This window comes from Solanum pennellii, chromosome 9 (assembly GCF_001406875.1).
Source record: "Solanum pennellii chromosome 9, SPENNV200".
Taxonomy (NCBI): domain Eukaryota; kingdom Viridiplantae; phylum Streptophyta; class Magnoliopsida; order Solanales; family Solanaceae; genus Solanum; species Solanum pennellii.
This window is the reverse complement of record NC_028645.1, coordinates 68,762,820-68,784,076: the sequence shown is the minus strand read 5'-3', so window position 1 is coordinate 68,784,076 and position 21,257 is coordinate 68,762,820. Positions and strand designations below refer to the sequence as shown.

General features: G+C 34.0%; 1 long non-coding RNA gene across 2 annotated transcripts in view; it reads left to right on the top strand.

Annotated features, from left to right (window-relative positions):
- The first annotated feature begins 13,141 nt into the window (after positions 1-13,141).
- Positions 13,142-21,257, top strand: part of LOC107030661 — a 14,620-nt gene continuing 6,504 nt past the window's right edge. For both annotated transcript variants that reach the window (XR_003580293.1, XR_001458115.2), the window contains exons 1-2: positions 13,142-13,297; positions 15,082-15,366. This is a non-coding gene — a long non-coding RNA (uncharacterized LOC107030661). The remainder of the gene's footprint in view (positions 13,298-15,081; positions 15,367-21,257) is intronic.

Genomic DNA, 21,257 nt, shown 5'->3' with positions numbered 1-21,257 from the left:
ATTGATCTAATCAAATAGAATTCTCAATGTACATAAATTTAATGGACGATATGTACAATATATATTTGTTTTAGTCTATTAATTACTGAAAGGGACCAAAACATCAAAATTAACATGCTACTAATGTACTTAAGTGATGAGTCTCAAATTACATACATTACCTCGAGTTACAAAAAAAAAGTGGGACAAGCCTATCTGAAATTTATTGTTATTACATGTGATCTCTTGTGTGCGGATCTATTACACACTAAATACTTATTCTTCCTCTTGATTTTGAAAGTCTCACCAACATCCTTATTTTCTTTCTTTCTTCCAAGCTTGATATCGACAAGGGTACTGAAAGAATATAACATCTAACAATTCATGTCACACACACTATTTGAAATCTACAACGATTCCATTGGGATGGCCATCCATATCAATAATCACCCAAACATTCATGTTCAATAGAATCATCGTCATCGATTGTAGGGTGGGTGAGAGGAGTACCAAAAACCTCACGACAATATTTAATTTATTTTCAATATTAACCTAGTGCGATTTGCGGTGACATCAAACATGTACATAGACACTTGATTGTCATTTTTTTTAATAAATATGGGATGTCTTTTTGTCCTTCCATTCATTAAATAACTAATCATAACTTTCTTAGCTCGCAATCTAATTTCCAACATCTCAATTACGATATGAACCATGTTCTGTATAAATCATTGCGACAAAATGGGATACTAGGTAATTTTCAAATCCAAAATTTAGGAGTTTCCTTCCACACACATTCATATAATAACCATTAACAATAATTACTGTAACTACTGACATTATAGACCACAATGATCGATCATAGATTATGATATAGGTCTATAACTGGCAAGGACTGGCAAGAAATTATCCAAAAAATGTCAACAAATGAAATCGAATGTAATAGGTACTTTGCTAGCTATGGAATGGAGAGATGTATTAGCAGGGCTTCTAAACTATGGAATCTATCTACTAATAAGGTATTGAGTGGAATTTTCAAGCTTTTCAAGCTAGTAAAAATGGTGCAAAAATATTTTTTACAAAAAGTTAAAAAGATGGTATAACACCAAAGGCAATGAGCATGAATGGAGATTTTCAGTTGTGAAGAGAAAGATTTCGCCGGAAAAATCGTCGGAATCAACAAAAATAGGTGAAAAACGGCTGGAAAATGGAAGCTTTTGGGGGCTTGAAGAATATTTTCTTTTTTTATTATTATTAAATCTGAAAATAATGATGGAAAAAACAAAATATTATTGGAAGGGGTGGGGGAACTAAAGTGTAATATTAAAACTTTGGAGTTGTCTTGCATATTTTGAAAGAATAATGGATGATGTCATAATTAGTGTCTAAAGTACTAATTTTTGAAGACTTTTGTCTAAATGCTCAATTAAGTTTTGAGAGTAGCTATTTTGCCAACTCTCCCGGGTATTTGCCTTGGCTTAAAAGTTGGTCAAACCTACTTATAAGTCAGTTTTTTACTTCTGGAAGCATTTGACAAATATAAAAAAAAACTTAAAATAGGTCAAAAATAGACTTAAAATAAGTTAGGAAGTGTTTGACATGGTAAAAATGACTTAAAATAAGTTTAAAATGACCTAGAACAAGTCAAAAACCAAAAGTAGGTCTCCGACTACTTTTTATTTTTTGACTAGAAAGTCATCTTAGTTTGACTTTTTATTTTTGACTTAAAAAAACTACTTTTTTAATGTCAATCCAAACGGACTATGAGTGTTATAAGTCTCTTAATTTGAAATTAAGTGAATTGATTGAGGTTTTGGGTTATACTAATTTTGGTCGATTGTTTAATAAGTCGAGTGGGTTTTTCTAAATTTTGGATAGAAGTTTAACAAATAACGAATCGACGATTAAGATTGAGACACATGCATGTACCATCGTTACTATCAAAAGTATATATGCACCAAAATTTAGATGGCAAGAGCACTAACATCCTCAAAGTATAACGAAGGGTATAGACATGTCATTTACGATAGTTCAATGGTATATTTTTCCTTTATCCCTTTCTAAAATAACTTTTTAGAAAAGTACTTCTGGGAAAAAAAACAGTTTGTGTTTGGTTAAGTTATTTGAAAAGTGCTTTTGATAAGCAGATTGCCTTTGACTAATAATTTTTAAAAGTGTTTTTGAGAGTCAAATTACGAAAAGGCAATTTTAATATTAAGATTATTTTTAAAGAGAGTGACTTTGTAAAAAAGACACTCATAGTTAAAGTGACTTTGTAAGTAAACATTCATAATTGAGTGACTTTTGAGTTAAATACAAAGTTGAGTGACTTTCTGAGAAAAAAAATTATAATTGAGTGAGTTTTGAGTTAAAACTAAATGTTCAGTGACTTTCAAGAGTACATAGTTGAGCAACCATCTGAATTAACTCTAAGGATAGATAACTATAATCTATAACAATGCTACAAATAAGAAACTTACCGCAATCTTGCAAAGTAGAATCGCTTCAAAGATATCACTTGTGAGTAGTGTCTCAATAGCTCACTTAATAAAGCAGTTATTCAATACAATATTTCAGCACTGCTTCAACGCCATAAATCCCTGAACGAGATGCTCGTGATAAAACATTAGCTTTCCTTTTGTAGCAAACAAGCAGTGCATCCTAAGTTACAAGTAGAACAACAATGAGAGGGCTTTTCCCAATTTAGATGTAACTAGCATGAATAATGCACCAGAAGTTGATAAATGAAGCGTGAAAACCATGATTGAAACGAATACAACAACACCTCTGCAAAATGTTCTTAACTCAAATTGAACTATTCACTAGAAATCGCCTCAACGTGCAAAGAACAATTTGATCTTGCACCCTTTTAACGAACCACTCCAAAGATAATCTATTTTCAAAAACTCCCACGGGATATGTGAATTTTCATATAGTAGAATGAGAATTGAACCATAGATATATAGATCGATCATGCTGCAAATTACTTCCAAAATAGGAAGTTAAGTACCAATTTCGCTGCAAAAATCAACTAAAACTTCACATGTAAATTTGACTTTGAATAATAAAGGATCACGATTTGTGCTCAAGTATCAAACAAACATCGGAAAATGATCAAATACAGTCCTGCACTATTGAAAATAGTTTAAATAAATATACCTTTTGTTATATTTTTGGTTCAAAGATATATATATACCTTTTTTCGTTATACTTTTGGTTCAACTATACCCTTCCCATTATAATTTTGTACTGATTTGCCCTAAATTTTTATTAAAGAACACATGATGAGCTTAGAAATAAATAAATCATCCCATTTAACCCATTCCCAACTCATTTCCTCCCCTTTGAATTCTTTTTCAATTTAACTCATCCCCCATCTGCTATTGAGTTAATTGCAGTAGTTGCTGACTTTCATCATAATTATTATTGACTAAAATAAAATTTAAACGTATGCTAAAAAAAGATTAATAATTTGAATTTCAAAACGATGACTAAAGTATCAAGAGAAAAGGTATAATCATGATGAACAAATAAGTAGTATTGCCTTGTGGCCAACTTCTATACGAGTCCGGAACCTAAATAAGCCACAAAAAGATAAATTTTTTATTAAAATAATGTATTCATATATGTTACTCTATATTATTAAAATTTTAATATTAATAATTGAGAAACTTAAGGAACATAATAATAATGTGTGAGGTTATGTTCTGCTCTCAAACAAAACCAAAAATGTTGTGCTCTGGGGATTCAAAGTAATGCACCTAGGATGGAATTGAACATGCTTAACCATTGCGCCACATAAGAGTTTATGTAAAGATTGTTCAACATTAAATATTTATACCTTAAATCTAGAATCTGACCTCTCTATATGATGTAACTTTTCGGCGAAGGTTATTCTGCTAACCACCATTGAATGGTTGTAGCTCTGTCTCCCCTATTAATTCTTAATTAATCAGGTGTAGTATAACAAAACTAGCATTTCAACAAAGTTAGGGATGATAATTCATGAAAAAACTTCACATTGGCGACGAGGCGATCGCCTTTCACTTGGTCAACTCCTTCGTGTTGTTTGTAGTCTAACCCTGTGCGCACATGAAGATTTTGGATATAATAACCGCGAGTTACCTTATCATTTAAGAAAAAATTGAGAAATAATCGAGAAACACAGAAAATTTTACTCTATAATAACAGATAGTATTAAATAAATAGTATTAAATAATATTAGTATTTACTGTGTACTAATCCTAGTCCTATTAGAATTAGTACTCCTTAATCCTAGTCCTATTAGAATTAGTACTCCTTCCTATATCTCCTATATATATCTCCCATGTATTCCCTTATTAGGTTAACACTTCAATACAATCAATATTCCTTCATGGTATCAAGAGCCAGAAAACCTAGATCTTCTTTTCTCTAGTTTTTTTTTACTCTCTTTAGGGCACCGATCGTTCCCTCTCTTCTCTTGGGCGGCGGCAGCCATGACAACCGAGGTGGATCCTCTCGATTCACTTCCTTCTGGCGTTAAACTCCTTCTCAGGCATCTTCATGCCCTGATTCCCGAAAAATTATCAGACATAAATTACCCTACATGGAAAATCACCGTTCTTACAGCCCTTGAGGCCAATTACCTTCTCAAATACGTCGATGGAAGCACAGAACCGCCGCTGGCAGTCATCACCGCCACGGATAAATCAGAAAAAACTAATCCGGCCCATGCCGCCTGGAAAGCCGTGGATGGCCAGATCCGATCATGTTTGATTGCGGTCATCTCTCCCACGGTTCAGAAACACGTCCGATCCTACACAACTGCTTCAGCCCTGTGGACGGCCCTCGCAACACGCTATGCATCAATTTCCCACTCTCATATTTTTCAATTGCGTGATCGTCTCCACACAATTACCAAAGGCACGAAAACTATGGCGGAGTATTTAGACGAGGTCTCCACCATCATCACAGCCCTCGACACCGTGAACGAAATCATTCCCGAAAAAGATCTCGTCATGTGCGTCGTTCGGGGGCTCCCATCAGCTTACTCCTCCATTAAACAGGCGGTTCGCATCAGTCCAACGCCCGTTGACCTGACTACTCTCTCCTCGTGGCTAAAAAGTGAAGAAATCAACGTGGATCTGGAGAGCAAACTTCTTCTCCGAGAAGCCGCTGTTATGGAGCCGGCCACCGCCCTCACCGCAAGCCAGAACTATCGCGGGGGGCGTGGTGGCGGCCGGCAGGGGAGCCGCGGCGGCTACGGCAGAAACAGCGGAGGCCGCGGGCGCGGCGGTCGGCAGGGCAGTCGTCCGCCGTACGACGGTCAGCAGCACGGCAGCAACAACAGCCTGCACTCCTTCGGCAGCGGCGGGCAGTCATCTTCCAGCGGCGGGCAGGGCACTTACGAGCGGGATCGTCCAACTTGTCAAATCTGTCAGAAAACAGGACACACCGCTGTTCGTTGCTGGTTTCGGTATGAGGAGAGCCAAAATAGTGATAACCGTGCCAATTATGCATCTCAAGCCGGCCCTTCCTCTGAATGGCTGTTGGATACTGGGGCCAACATGCACGTTACTTCTGATCTATCCAAGCTTAACGCTCCAAATCCATATCATGGCTCCAATGGTATTACTGTTGGCAACGGTGAGTCCCTTAATATTTCTCACACTGGCACGGGTACCATTAAAACCCCCACCGCTATCTTTCACCTAGGTAACCTTACCCACGTCCCTTCTATTAAATCCAATCTCCTTTCAGTTCACCAATTCACAAAAGACAATAATTGCTCACTCTTGTTCACCTCTAATGATTTTCAGATCCTAGACAATACTACCAAGAGGGTGATTTTTCAGGGCCCCTGTGAGCATGGTCTGTACGTTCTTCCTGGCACAAGTTCGTCTGCCCACCCAGTTTCAGAAAGCGTTCCTGTGGCTCCGGTGGCTCTTTCGGCTGATGGCCACAGTCTGTTGTGGCACAGTCGTCTGGGTCACCCGTCTACTCAAATAATAAATTCTTTAATGTCTCAATTAGGTTTTTCTTCCATTCATGTAAACAATTGTGACTCCTGTTCAATTGCTAAATCTCATAAATTACCTTTTACTTTATCTGAGAAGCGTACAACTGCACCTTTTCAACTTATTCATTCTGACCTATGGGGTCCTACTGCTGTTCCTTCATTTGCTGGTTTTCGCTATTATATTTGTTTTGTGGATGATTTTACAAAATACACTTGGTTGTACCCACTAAAACACAAATCACAGGCATACACCACCTTTGTCACTTTTGAAAAAATGGTCAAAACACAATTCAATTCTCATGTTAAACTTTTTCGAAGTGACAATGGAAAGGAATATGTCAATAACATCTTTGGCCAGTTTCTGCAATCCCTGGGAATTATACATCAAACCTCCTGTCCATACACTCCCGAACAGAATGGGGTGGCTGAGCGTAAGCATCGCCATCTCATTGAAACGGTGGTTACTCTTCTACATCAATCTCATCTCCCTGTCTCCTTTTGGGTAGAAGCTCTAGCCACCGCAAACTACCTCATTAACAGAATGCCCAGTCACACTCTCTCCAACAAATCACCCTATCAACTCCTTTACCAAGAACTTCCCAATTATACCAACCTCCGCGTCTTTGGGTGTCTTGCCTACCCTTGGCTACGCCCTCATATTACTCACAAATTACAACCCCGATCCCGTCCTTGTATTTTTTTGGGCTATCATCCTACCTCCAAGGGTTATCGCTGTCTTGACCCACAAACTCATAAAGTCTACATATCTCGTCATGTCAAATTTGTCGAAAATGAGTTTCCCTACGAGTCTATTTCCTCCTCCACAAATACATCATTCATTGGCGTCCTTCCCCTTTTTCCAACATACTCACAGGGTCCCTCACCACCTTCCCCCACACCTCCACCCACTACCCAACAACCCCTCATCACCCCTTCGACCGTCACCCACAATACACCCGCAACCACCACCCACACTCACAACCAACCCGAACCACCCCATACCCACAACATCTCCAGCCCGATCCGTTTTGGGTCCTTCCCGGCCACCCCCGAATCACCACCGCCCGTGCCACCCCCCAATACTCATCCCATGTTAACCCGTGGCAAAGCCGGTATCTTTAAACCCAAAACCTTTCAGGCTACCATACTACCAAATACACCCCTTCCCGATAGTGAACCAACAACCTACTCTGTTGCCTCAAAAAATGCTTATTGGCGTCATGCTATGGATGACGAGTTTAAGGCTTTGACTGATCAGAAAACTTGGGTTCTTGTACCTAAGCCCCATGGGCGGCACCCAGTGGGCTGTAAATGGGTGTACAAAATTAAACACAATGCGGATGGCAGTATTTCCAGGTACAAGGCTCGTTTGGTTGCTAAAGGCTACAATCAGGAGTATGGGCTTGATTACTCCGAGACATTCAGTCCTGTTATTCGGCAAGAAACCATTCGCCTGGTACTGTCACTCGCCGTGCGCAACAATTGGCTCATCAATCAGTTGGATGTTTCCAATGCTTTTCTTCATGGCATGCTTGATGAAACTATCTACATGACGCAACCACCGGGCTATGTTGATCCCCGCTTCCCTCAACATGTTTGCAAACTCCAGAAGTCTCTGTATGGGCTCAAGCAAGCCCCCCGTGCTTGGTACACACGTCTGAAAACGTTCCTCCAGGGACTCGGCTTCACGTGTTGCGTACACGACACGAGTCTGTTTACTCGACATTCAGCACACGGTACAGTCATTCTTCTTGTCTATGTAGATGATATCATTATTACAGGCTCTACTGCAGCTCTCATTCAGGATGTCACTCGAGCTATGCATACTACCTTCAAAATGAAGGACCTTGGCCCGTTACATTATTTTCTGGGAATGGAGGTTTCTCGGACAGGCAGCGGCTTGTTTCTTCATCAGTCAAAATATGCTCGAGATCTGTTGCAGAAAGCTGGACTGGAAAAATGCACCAGTCAACCAACACCGATGGCAGTCTCTTCGTCTACGAATGGAGCCGACACCCCCTTTGCCGATATCACCCACTTCCGCAGCCTCATTGGGGCTCTACAGTATCTGGCCATTACCCGTCCTGACATCCAGTTTGCTGTCAACCGAGTTGCTCAGCGCATGCATCAACCAAGTGAACATGATTACCATTGTCTAAAACGCATTCTCAGGTACATTTTTGGCACTCTTGGTCGTGGTTTACTCATTCGACCCGGGGACTTGGAGCTTCGGGGTTTCTCAGATTCAGATTGGGCGAATGATAAAAATGACAGAAAATCTACATCGGGGTTTCTCGTTTTTTTGGGGCCGAACCTGATCTCCTGGTGTACAAAAAAACAACCCAAGGTCTCTCGGTCCTCGACTGAAGCTGAATACCGCGCCCTTGCTCTTCTTGCTGCTGAGACCATGTGGGTCACATATATTCTTCGCGAACTCCGCGCCACTCACACTGTTCCTGCTCTCTATTGTGACAACAAATCAACCATCTGTGTGGCCAAGAATTCCGTCCTACACACCAGAATGAAGCATGTTGATACCGATTGTCTCTTTGTTCGCGATGAAGTTCAGGCCGGCACCATGACTGTGCAGTATGTACCCACTGAAGAACAACCGGCTGATATTCTCACCAAGCCTCTCCCGAGCCGACAGCACGATTACCTCAGTTCCAAGCTTCCGTTCGCTTCCGCTCAGCTCAGCTTGAGGGGGGATAATAACAGATAGTATTAAATAATATTAGTATTTACTGTGTACTAATCCTAGTCCTATTAGAATTAGTACTCCTTAATCCTAGTCCTATTAGAATTAGTACTCCTTCCTATATCTCCTATATATATCTCCCATGTATTCCCTTATTAGGTTAACACTTCAATACAATCAATATTCCTTCACTCCACAATACTGAAAACAATTTTAACTTATTTTCCTTTATCAAAAATAAAATTTTAAGAAACTATAACTACTGTAGTTATTAAACTTGATCAATTTCTAATATTTTTTTATCAGATTTTAATACAATTAAAAAAAAACTAAACATAAGTTTTAGAGTTTTTAATATAATTCTCCCACATAGTACAATCAATCTTCTCACGTTGAACTTGCATTAATCAGTCATATGACTGAGAACAATGAACCAACATTATTACTTTGAGTCATTTATTGGCAAATAAATTTGATAAAAAATAAAAAATTTAGTTAATATAAATGGCAAAGTAGAAAAAGATTTAAAGTAATAATATATGTGCTGGTGAGAATGATTTAAAAACTAATGATATAAATTATAACTTTTATTTACATACGAAATAAATGGTTAGTAGACATAAATATGAGGTTATTTTTACAAAATATAAATTTGTGAGTCAATTTTTATATTGGAAAAATCTGAAATCATAGTTTTTAAAGAATTCATGAGATGAAATCAGTTTGAAATCACGTGTTCAAACTAATTTCATCTCATAATTTCATATCACGTTATGAAATCACATGTCTGCCTACTAAACCAAATACTTCCGAGTCTTCGACACTTCTATGAATATCTCTAAGCTCTTTGAATTTTCCTATTATTACCACATTCAAAAGCAACAAACATAAATAACATAACAATACATTTTAGCTTGAAATCGAAATTGAGAAGAAAAAAATGTAAAATATAATTTTAAAGCTCTTAAACTTTCAGAGAACACTCAAATAACCCAAACCCAAATATTTGACTTTACCCTTTCTTTCGGGATGGTCTATTAAAAGGGACAAAGAAGTTAGGTAATTAGGTGAGAGTCCTTTAAGTTTTAAATATTGAGTAAAAGTGATAAATAAATAAATAATATTAATTAAATAAGAAAGTATTTTCTAAATAGCCCCAAACTTTTAAGTTGTACACTTTGCCTTTATATTCTTTATTTCTTTACCTTTAAATATTTAAAATTTTACAAAATAGACAAAAAAAAAAAGGTCTTCTTTCTCAACTTGATTCTCTTCCCACCGATCCTCTTCAACTGCAGCTATATTTGTCAATCCTTCTTTCTTTTTCTTCTTGTTCTTCATCTTCCTTTATTTGCAAAATTATGTTTTTATATAGAAGATCTATAAAGAAAAATTTATGAAAAGAGAATATCAAAATATATATATTTGAGTTTTTTTGCATTGTATTTGTTTTGTTAAAGCTTTGAATAAACTAAAAAGAGTACTATTGATAAGTATGAAAATCACTTTGTGCCAATTCTTAATCTGCATTTAGTGAACCCAAATGAATGTTTCAGTCAACAACTTTCGTAGTTGTCCGAACAACTATCGAAGTTGTTTATTGAAATAATTAGATATGTCTTTGTTGTTGTCCAACAACTGTCTTTAGTTGTCTGGTGATAGTAGAAGTTGTCCCAACAACTAGTGCAGTTGTTCGACAATTGTGTTTTGTTGTTGGTCAATTTAAGAATTATAAAAATATTCTTTTTGTCGTATTTATAACATGTACTTAATGATACGATTATTAGATCAAACAAATTAATATTTGTATCTTAACAACTTTTAATTTTTATCAAAAGCTTCTAATTTTTATTCTAACAATTTCTAATGTTGTTGGACAACTATAATTGTTGAAGGGTCAAGTCCTTCAAGCAACTGCATTAGTTGTCCAACGATATTGAAGAGTTGTCTAACAATTAACAACTTTGCATAGTTGTCTAATAATAATTGAAGATCGATCTAGCCATTTTATATATTATTAGGTATAAACTAAGTCATTTAATAATAATTGAAGATCAATTTAGTCGTTTTGTAACCTATTAATAAGTATAAAGCAAGTCGTTTAATAATAATTGAATATCGATTTAGTCATTTTGTAAACTATTAAGTATAAACTAAGTCGTTTAATAATAACTGAAGATCGATCTAGTCATTTCCTAAATTATTAAGTTTAAAGTAAGTCATTTAATAATAGTTGAAGATCGATTTAGTCTTTTTGTAAACTATTAAGTATAAACTTAGTTGCTTAATAATAACTAAAGATCGATTTAGCCATTTTGTAAATTATTAGGTATAAGCTAATTGTTTAATAATAATTGAAGATCAATTTAGTCATTTTGTAAACTATTAAGCATAAACCAAGTCGTTTAATATTAATTGAATATCAATCTGGAAATTTTGTACAGTATTAAGTATAAACTAAGTCGTTTAATCTTAACTGAAGATCAATCTAGTTATTTTATAAATTATTAAGTATAAACTAAGTCATTTAATTATAGTTGAAGATCGATTTAGTCGTCTTATAAACTATAAAGTATAAACTAAGTCGTTTAATAATAACTGAAGATTAATTTAGTTGTTTTGTAAACTATTGAGTATAGACTAAGTGGTTTAATAATAGTTGAAGATGATCTATCCTTTTTGTAAATAATTAGGTATAAAATAATCATTTAATAATAATTGAAGATTGATCTAGCCCTTTTGTAAACTATTAAGTATAAATTAAGTCGTATAATAATAATTGAAGATGGGTTTAGTCGTTTTGTAAAATATTAAGTATAAACTAAGTCGTTTAATAATAACTCAAGATCGATCTAGTCATTTTGTAAATTATTAAGTATGAACTAAGTCATTTAATAATAGTTGAAGATCGATTTAGTCGTTTTGTAAACTATTAAGTATAAACTAAGTCGTTAAATAATAAATGAAGATCGATCTAACCATTTTGTAAAATTATTAGGTATAAACTAAGTGGTTTAATAATAGTTGAATATCAATTTAGTCATTTTGTAAACTATTAAGTATAGACTAAGTCGTTTAATAATAATTGAAGATTAATCTAGCAATTTTGTACATTATTAAGTATAAACTATGTTAAGACAAGTCATATTCATCCGAACAAGCAAGTGATCAATAAAAATACAAGCATATGGTCCATATGCCGCACAAGAATGGTTACTTGGCACATTTTTTAGACGCTCATATAACCATGCATCATTCAACAAACTTTCAGACAAATAATTGAACATCCCGCTTTGCTTGAGTAGTTTGGGCCACAATATGAGAATGAGTTGGATCGGTGTGAAAAAAGTCAGTACATCACACACATGAATATTGCAATCATAAACTTGAATCAAGTCTTTCTCCATCACTTCCACTTTCATCACCTTTTTCTTCTCCACTAGATTTATCTCCATCACTTTCATCATCTTATTTTTTTTTCGCTTGAATTTTGCTATTTTCCTTACTTTTTTCTTCACCTAATAGGTCACTGCTGCTCTTACAAATTTTTTTCCATCTCACTAGATTGCTTCTCGCTATTTTCATCACTTTTTTATTCTGCTAATAAGTCATTGTTGATCTTACTAGTTTGAAGTGTTGCATTACCTCTTTTCTTAGCATTCGTATAACTCTCATCATTTTCTCCAGCATCTGGATTCGGTGAAGATGTTTCAATTCTTTTTCTCTTATATTGACACATTATATCTACACTAAAATAGTTAAAAAGTTAGTAAATAATATAAAATTAACTTAATAGGATCAATAGAAAATATGTAATTATAGTACATTAAACATCAATAATTATATTATTTGTCCTACAACTAATCAATTGATCAACAACTGAACACAGTTGTCTAACAACTGTCATAGTTGTGGGAACAACTTATCTAATCGTCCGACAACTACATGCAGTTGTTAGATCATTTTGTATCTGAAAAGATATGCATAATTATTCCTATAAATAACTTTGATAGTTGTCTAGACAACTGTAAAAATTGTTGGCTGAAACAACTAAATTGGCTAAATCAGTAACACAAAATAATTTTATACGGACTGAAAAGCTCTTTTGAGTTAATTTTAACTTCAAGCGGAATAAATGCAATGCGAAATAACAAAAAAAATATTATAGATATATGATAATGATTTTCTTCTTTATAAACCTTAGTTTTGATATTTTGAAACAGAAAAGAGAAGAAAATTTACTAGGAAGAAAACACAATAGAAATTATTGAATAATGATTTTAAAATTGAAAAATTTAAATTTTTTCCAACTTGTCATTTCTTTGTCGTCCCAGCCTTTTGGTTCTATTCTATTAACGAAGAACTCTTCAAAGTCCTTTTAAGTTGGAAGTTTATCAAAATTTTAAAAATATTATTTTAAGTCATTAAGTTTTAAAATTAGTAGTTTTTTCCCTTTTCTTTAATTGAAAACTTAAGGCATTCTTACCTCATTTTCTCGTGACTGTCCCTTGGTCTTTCTGCTTCAACTCCTTCAGCTCCTTAACTTTCGCTTCAACTCCGTCTCCATTGTTGCGGTCTCCATCATCTCATCGTCAAGCTCCAATTTTAATTTCCAAGAGGTAATTTTTGTTTTCTTTTCTCTGAAAGTTAGGGTTTCATCCATTTTTTTAGTTGCTTAAGGATTGTTCTCATAGTTGATTGTGTGCGACATTGTGCTTTAGGTATATGATTATTTCACATACTAGTTCAAGTCGTACAGCACTTTCAGTTGTATAATTATGTGTTGTTTTATCAGTTCATTTTAGTTGTATTTGCTAGAGTGTGTTGTCTGAACATTAATTTTATAAGCTCAGTCTCTCATAGATAGCATGATGAAAGTGACATAGCATTGTTTGATGAGAAATACTGAATTTCTGTATTAATTTTTCAATCACATCGAGCTATTTAGTGAAAATAGAGTATTTGTCGCTGCAATATTAACTCAACGCAAGTTTTATCGGCAGCGTTGGCTGAGAAAGGACCTACCTTTACTGGCAGTCCAAAGTATTACTAGTTAGTAAACGTCGATTCAAATTCAACTTTCTTGAAATTTTTTGTTCTCCCTCCAATTTATTTTCCCTGCAGAATATTTCCCCTACCGCCACATTCACCATACAGAACAGGGTAGACCTTTCTCCCTCATTGTTGTTGATGCTCATCATATGGTCTCTCTCGCCATCATCGAGGTTTTTGAAGAAATACTAGACAATGCACTTGGCTTTCTATATATAGTAATTAGCCTAATAAGAACTTGATAATGCATTGTTGGCTAGTTTTGAGAGTATGAGTTATGGTATTCATATAATATAGTGGAGAATTTCATAATTAATTAGAGAATAGTAAGAAGGAAGTTGTAAATAAAGCAATTTCTTTGCTCCAGGCTTACAGATCTGATTTAAATATCATGTTCGACTTCCTTCTCATTTTGCTCACTAAGTTTTTGGTCAGGAATATTCATTTTGTTGATCAATAGCCATAACAATTGCCAGTAGTATCTTTCTCACCAGAAAAAAAAATCAATGCATCTCCACATTATTAAGTTTGTGCTCCTAAGATTTGACCTGTAGTTCACATCTGCCCATCAATAACATGTGCAGGTATATTAGTAGCTTACTCTAATGCTTCAACAATTTCTAAATCTGATGGTTTTAGAGCTCTAACATGCCTTTGTTCATCAATCCTAGTCCAGCAAATAAACTCCTTAATTGTGTCCATAATAGACTTGTGTTGCATCAAATAAAGTCCTTGAATCGCCTATATATTGCACATAGTTTTCACTTATATTACCATCCCATGTAGCACCTCTGTTTCCACCAGTTGGTTACTGCAAAAAATTTCTTATGCTTGTTAGAATTAGGAACTCGTCTCAGCAACGTGTAGATTGTTGCTTTTGCCTTTGTATTTTTGTTGTAGCATTTTTAGAAACTATTTCATTTGTTTCAGAAACTGCTGAAATAATTACGACAGTTGAAATTACCACTGCAACTGCTATAATAATTACAACAATTACTATAAAATAATTTTAAAAACGCAGCAGTTGTTAAATCTATGATGTTTACCCTATTTCTTTTTGTAGTTCTGAAACTAACTTTCAAAATTATCCAAGAATAATGGAGTTATTTTTGCATTATCACATTTTGATTTTATTATTTTTACATGTAGATTGTGTATCCATGCTTATTTTTATGACTAAGTAATCATATCTCTACTGTATATCTTGTCGTATAACTTCTTATCATATCCCATTTTCCTCATTTTTTGGCCTTTTATTCTATCAATTGTGTTAATGACTTCTTTTTTTTCCTTTTTTTTCAAGTTTGTTTATATGATTTAGTTATAATAATTTTATTTTTGTTTCATGTAGTGTAATAAAATGACTCCAAGAAAAAAATGGACAGCAATTTCTACTACTCCTACTAAAAAGTATAGAAGGAAAATTAGTACCACAAAGACAGAGAAGAAGAAGAAAGTACCAAATTAGGAAAGTCCATAGAAGAAGTTGAAGACACAAGATTGGAAAATTCTACAAATAAAGAAAGAGAAAGTCTAATAAATGTTTTTTATACAAATATAGAAGGAGATGATAGAGGAGGAACAACATGATATACATATTCCAGAAAAGGAGATTTCTATTGCTGAGCCTCCTCTGGTTAGTCCTTCAATCGATACTTTCTTTGTGAATCCGGTTAGGTATGCAAATTACAGTTTTAAGTTAATGATTGATATGTATTCAGATTTCAGAGATTCTTTACTGTTAAGTCAGAATTGTGTAAGTTTTCTGATTTAAGTAGAATAACAAAACTGGAAAAAAAATTGTCCTTTTATTTTCGGAAACTACTCATAACTTAAATATATGAGTGTTACATTTTGTTGGTGTTGTTGACATTGGTAAAACATTTTTGTTGTGAAAAAAATTATTTTATTATTGTTATGGTATTTTTGATAGATGGCCTATTTGTTGAAAAAGATGAGTTAAATCAGCGGTAAGACTTTTTTTATTTTTTCCATGTGACTTGTCAGTTGAAACAAATAACCCGTCTATTGCAACAAATGGACCATCTATTGCAATAGACACGTAATCTAATGGAAGAAATCAAATTAGTAGACTATTAATTATTCTGTTAATTATTGTATTATGTTATATTTATTAAATTTATTGTTATATATTTTTTAATGATGCACAAATCAATTGTATTTTTTTTCTTATTTGTAAATAAAATGACTTTCAAATGAAAATTTAAATGAATCAAGCTCTAGTAACTCTAATAGAATAACTAAAGTACAAACACTATTAGAAGAACTTGTTGAACAAGTCCTTTCACAAACAGATGATATGTTACATTCTATAGATGTAAATAAAGAAAATATGGAAAGAGATAATGAAGAAAAATCAGTCGGAAGTTCTAGAAAAACTACACAGGAGAAAGATGAAAATAAAATAAATGATAAAGATGATGAAAAAACTGAAAGTGATAAGAAGTTGATGAGGAAGGTGAAGAAAGTGATGAAGTAGATGATTTTAAAAGTGGAAAAGATACTGAAGAGGAAAATGAAATGGAAAGAGGCTGACAATATTGATGATGATGTTGTAGCCATGAGCGATCGTGAACGGAGATCAAAAACCCGACATGATTTGGTCAAAAATTTTAGTATTAGCAAGTTTCAGGTAGTGTTGTGTATAGATAATCCTACAAATTTGATGGGTGATTTTTCTGTAAAATCACTCATAAAAGTCAAATATGATGATTTTAGAAAGACATTGATGGATGAAAAGTTGGGGGATTTCTTTAAATCCGGTTGTTTTGGACACTTTGATGCCGGATGATAACAATGTACACTTTCAAAGGACCGTGGTGTATGGTCCTCTCAAGCACAAGATCAAATATAAGGATGATAATGATGATGCTCTGAAGGATGAAAATAAGAAAATAAATGAGATTTGAATAAACTATTGTGGCATGTTGATTTGTTTTGCATGAAAGAATTTGTCATAATGACTGGACTGAGTTGTCATCCTCCTTCTGAACCTCTTTTTAAAGTTACACCCTTAAAAAGGCTAAGAGAAAACAAAACATCTAAATCAATCAAGACCGAAAAGAAACACATTGTCAACCAATTGACAGCCACCAAAATCAACAAAGGCAAAGAAAAAATAAATAATGCGAGTGAGTTGCTGACCATTGTTGGACCTAGCTATAAAGTGGATGATTTGTTAGTAGATCTCAAAAACAAAAAAGGTTTTGAAGAAGCACAAAAATCGATTGTGTTTAGTTTGATTTGAGTCTTTCATTTTATGGGCTAAATGCATCAACAAAGTTGTAGATCTTGAATTATTTGTGTTTGCTCAAGATTTGAATGCATTCAACAATTAGTCATGGGATTATGATAGTTTTTTCTTGACTGTCAAATATTTTTGACAAAGTTATCATCAAATCTGCATAATTTTTATGGCTTTCCTTGGCCTTTCATGGTAAACTTCACCTCTAAATTTGGTCTTTCATTTATTTATGTTATTGAATAATTTATTCTAATTTTTTGAACAATTATCTAATAACATAAATAAATGAAACATTAAAATAGAGGTGAATTATATCACGAAAGCCCAAGAAAAGTCATTTAGATTTTTCGTCTTTGATGATAATTTTGTCAACAACTATTTGACTGTCGAGAAATAATCATCATAATGAAATTAGTGATTGTCGAATGCATTCAAATACTGAGCAAACAATTCAAGATCTATGACTTTGTTGATGTCATTAACCCATAAAATGACATGCATAAATCAAACTAAGCACAGTCACTTTTTGTCTTCAAAACCTTTTTATTCTTGAAATCTGTTAACAAATCCTTGGTTTTATAATTGGGTCTAACAATGTTCAACAACTTATTATCATTATTTATTTTTCTTTGCCTTCGGTGGTTCGCAATTTGCCTTTCTTTCCAGCCTCATACTGATTTAGATGTCTTGTTTTATCTTGATTTTTTTAAGGGCGTAACTTTGGAAAGAGGTTCAGAAGGAGGATGACATCGCAATCCAGTCGCTACAGCAAATTTTTTCATGCCAAATCAAACCGACATGTCACAATAGTTTACCATTCCCTGTAGAACCTCTGTTTTCCAATCGTTGGTTACCGCAAAAAATTCTTATGCTTGTTAGAACTAGGAGTTTTCGTCTCGGCAACATGTAGATTGTTGCTTTTGCCTTTCTGTGCTGTAGCATTTTCACCATCTATTTCATTTGTTTCAGCTTCTAGCAGCTGCTGAAATAATTACCTCAATTGCTGAAATTACTATTGCAACTGCTATAAAAATTAAAACAATTACTACAAAATAATTTTAAAATGCAACAGTTGCTACATTTGAAATTGTTTCCATATTTATTTTGTAGTTTTGAAAGTAACTTCCAAAATTATCTAAGAATAATGAATTTATTTTTGCATTATCACATTTTGATTTTATTATTTTTACAGATTGTGTATCCATATGATTATTTTTATAACTAATAATCACATTTCCACTATATTTCTTATTGTATAACTTCCTAAATATATCCTTCTCATTTTCTGGCTTTTTCTTCTATAAGTTGTGATTTCATTTCTTTTCTGTTCTGTTCTTTTTCCAGATTAGAGAAGTAAGTTGAAAACATAATATTGGAAAATTCTATACCTGAGAGAACGTGGAATGCAATTTTTAGTTTTGAGTCATTGATTGATATGTATTTAGATTTAAGAGGTTCTTTATACCTAAGTTGGGATTATGTAAGTTTTATGATTTTAGGAAGATTTTTAAGAACAAAACTTGAAAAAGTTCTTTCGATCTTCTATTTTACGAAACTACTTATAACTTAAATATGTGAGATCAACTTCTTTGATGTGAGATTTATAGCGCGATCTAAAATAGAAAGTTTGGATAAATAAGTGGCATGTCCTTTTGTTTAGGCATGAAAGAGTTTGTTATCATCACTGACATAAATTTTCATAAGGTAAATATGTATGATATTAAAAAATGTCAACTAAGACAAAAAGGAGACGAGAGTTGGAAAAGAGTTGCAAGAGAAATGAGTTGATTGAGCATCTCAAAACCAAAGATATTAATAGAGGTGTAAAAAAATCATTTTGCTTACGCTATTTGTTCATGACATTCTTTGTGTAGAACATTTGAACACAAATATTTCAAAAAAAAAAGAATTTCTATCTGTCGATAAAGAAGCACTATCTATTTATCCATGGACCTGTATTAGTTATGTCATTTTAATTAACCAACTATTGCAAGTGGTGAAGCCTTATTCGAAGATCACCAATCTTTATGGCTTTTCATGGGCATCTATGGTAAATTTTATTTTATTTTAGTCCATATTTAATTTTTTCATTATTTTTTGGTGCATTCAATGTTTTGATCTCTTTTTGAGATTATTCTATGTGGTATTGGGCATTTGAGGTTGGTTTTTTCCTCCGAAAAAAATACAAGTTGTTTTTGGAACAAGTGTCTTCGCCAAGAATTTTTACGGCTTTTGGTGATTGCTAACAAGGAGTCTAATTTTGCTGTAGCATTTTTAGCAACGATTTCATTTGTTTTAGTAATTTTTGAAATAGTTACTGTCACGATCGGAATCTAGACCCCAGACGAGACCGGCGTCGTTGACCTCTCAGAGGTCGCAAACAAGCCTACTTACGTTATCCTTACTTTACATAGGTTAATTTTAGCGGAAAATTTGAAACTTTTGATCCTTTAAACATACTTGCTAAACATTTTTAACATTTTATAATCGTTCATCATCAACCATCTAACATTAAAGAGATAAGCAACTGAAAGAAATAATTCATTAAGTACTAATTGTATAATGGCCAAAATAGCACCAATACAAAGTCTGAACTAAAACAGGAAAGGAACGCTAGTGGAACATGCTCCACTAGCTCAACTCTAAAACTACGCTAGAATGTAAAACAGCAGCATCCTCGAAAGCATGAGGACCTACCAAACTCCGGATGAATGTTGACGTCCGGATAGCTGCAACAACGAACCTGTAGCTCTACCGCCCACCTGTGCCTGCACCTAAAAGTAGATGTTTGTATGGAATTAGTACACACTTGTACTAAGTATGGGTATATGTAAGCACACACCAAGGACATGCATAAGAAAGAATAGCTCTTTCCTAACAACATGATTTTTGGAAGTCAAGTCAGTAGACTTGCCAAATTGAGATTGGGAAAGTTATGTCATGAGAGTAACATGCATCATTATAATTATCGTATTGCACACAACACATAACATCTTCATATAGCACATATCATAGCACATAACATATAACACATAACTTCTTTCATTTTATTCATTCATATGCCATGAGACCTTGTTATCATTGACTTGTCATTACGACTTTCCAAAATGAGGGCTCAACATATGGGACCTCAACTAGGGAACCTTCTTTAGTAAACACATAGTCTGCTTCATTCATTCATACGTATTTTGTTTCAGTTCATTCATAGGTCAGTGTGAACACCAGTTGTACCTAGGATGTAGTTTAAGACTTTCACCGGGTTTGCTGTGCAACGATCAGGAATAACCTAATGTCATTACCTGAATCTAGCTCACATCTTGATTATCCTATCCTAACACCTTTGGTATCATTCATCTCTTTATATGATTCATTGGAGGCTAAACTCATTCATTCATTGGGAACTTTAACTTTAACCGACATAGATCATGTGAGCATCATGAAATCCAGTGTCTCCCCCACACCGAAAAGAGGTGGAATCACCGGCCAAAGTGACTCAATAACATGCTGGTGTATATGGGAATTTAACCCCGCCAGATTCCAATATTGGCAGTATAGGTTCAAAGACTAGGAGATGTATGGAGACCCATACCCGGCAAGCCGGACAGTCTAATCTCATGAGAGTTACGTGAACCTTCGCCCTTCCTGAAAGAAGGCATCACTGCTCATAGCTAGCCTATCGGTCTCAGTATAAAGTCCCATTACATTCAACTCATATATCATGGAAGCTGGCTTCTAGTATGAGGACATCATAGCTCATTAGATGATTTCTCATCTCATCATATGCCAATGCACTTGGCCATTTAGTGTATCTTACACTCGTACTTAACCCTCCTAAGTTTCATCATTTCATTACGTACATCTTAGGTTCACTTATTTTTGAACGTATGTTAGACTTACGTGTCTATACATACAAGCCATGGGGCTTCGTTCATAGTTTGCTAAGTGATTCTTACTTTCCTAAGATTATGTATTGCAAGACTTATGTATCTTGTATATATGTCAAGATCTTGATTTTTGATCTAAGTAGATGGCATTACTCTTGGATGTTTTACTCAGGTATGACTTGTGTATCAATACGGAAGTTTGGGCACGGGAACCCAAATCTTGAATTACTTGGATATCATTTATATTTTTCATTTATTTTATTTTTAATATTCATAACATTAGAATTCTAAATTAAATCTCAACATTTACATGACATGATTAATTTTCTATTTTTAATTAGAATTCTAAATTAAATCTCAACATTTACATGAAAGGAT